General features: G+C 34.2%; 1 pseudogene; it reads left to right on the top strand.

Annotated features, from left to right (window-relative positions):
• LOC121485931 lies at positions 1 to 101 on the top strand (annotated as a pseudogene).
• The last annotated feature ends 862 nt before the right edge of the window (positions 102 to 963 follow it).

A 963-nucleotide genomic window follows, 5' to 3' on the forward strand; every position in this document is an offset into this window, starting at 1 on the left:
GTGCTCGCTTGGGCAGCACATATACTAAAATTGGAACGATACAGAGAAGATGGCCCCCGAGCAAGGATCACACGCAAATTCATGAAGTGTTTCATATTTTTAAAATTAGGAAAAAAATAAAATTAGAGAGGAAGACAAACTATGAGAGACTCCAAACTCTGGGAAACAAACAAAGGGTTGCAAAAGGGAAGGTAGGTGGTGGTATAGGATAACTGGGTGATGGGCATTAAGGAGGACATACGATGAGTTGAGCACTGGGTGTTATACTTTATGTTGGAAAACTGAATTTAAATACAATTAAAAAAACACTTCATTTTATAACTGCAAAAAAAAAAAAGAACGAATGCTAAGAAGACAGCCATTCAAACCAATAATAGGGAGAAATCATTCTTTAAGCATATGTAGAGTCTTTAAAGAGAGAAAAGAAAGAAAACCACCCATTTTTTAAAATAAATTAATTTTTATTGGTGTTCAATTTGCCAACATACAAAAAAACACCCAGTGCTCATCCCGTCAAGTGTCCCCCTCAGTGCCCGTCACCCATTCCCCCCCAACCCCTGCCCTCCTCCCCTTCCACCACCCCTAGTTCGAGAAAACCACCCATTAAAAAGAAAAGACGTTTAGAAATAAAAATGTGCAGAAAGCAAACCAGTTTTAGCTGGTGTGAAGAAAACCCAGTTAGAAATATGGAGAATAATATGGTTATTATAATTTTAAAATAATTCAATCAATAGGATAAAATTTAAACTAGAAAGAGTTGAAGAGTGAATGCACATTCTCTAAGACAGCATGGAATCACTCACTTGAAATGATTCTATAGCTTTTTTCCACTTACCAACATATTCTAAGCATTTATAATATTATTAAATATAAATATTAATTTATAAAAATTAAATATAAACATAAATGTGTCAGGAATGTTGTAAACTAGTGCTTTATGTCTGGACTTTTGATTTTCCTATA

This window comes from Vulpes lagopus, chromosome 2 (assembly GCF_018345385.1).
Source record: "Vulpes lagopus strain Blue_001 chromosome 2, ASM1834538v1, whole genome shotgun sequence".
NCBI lineage: Eukaryota > Metazoa > Chordata > Mammalia > Carnivora > Canidae > Vulpes > Vulpes lagopus.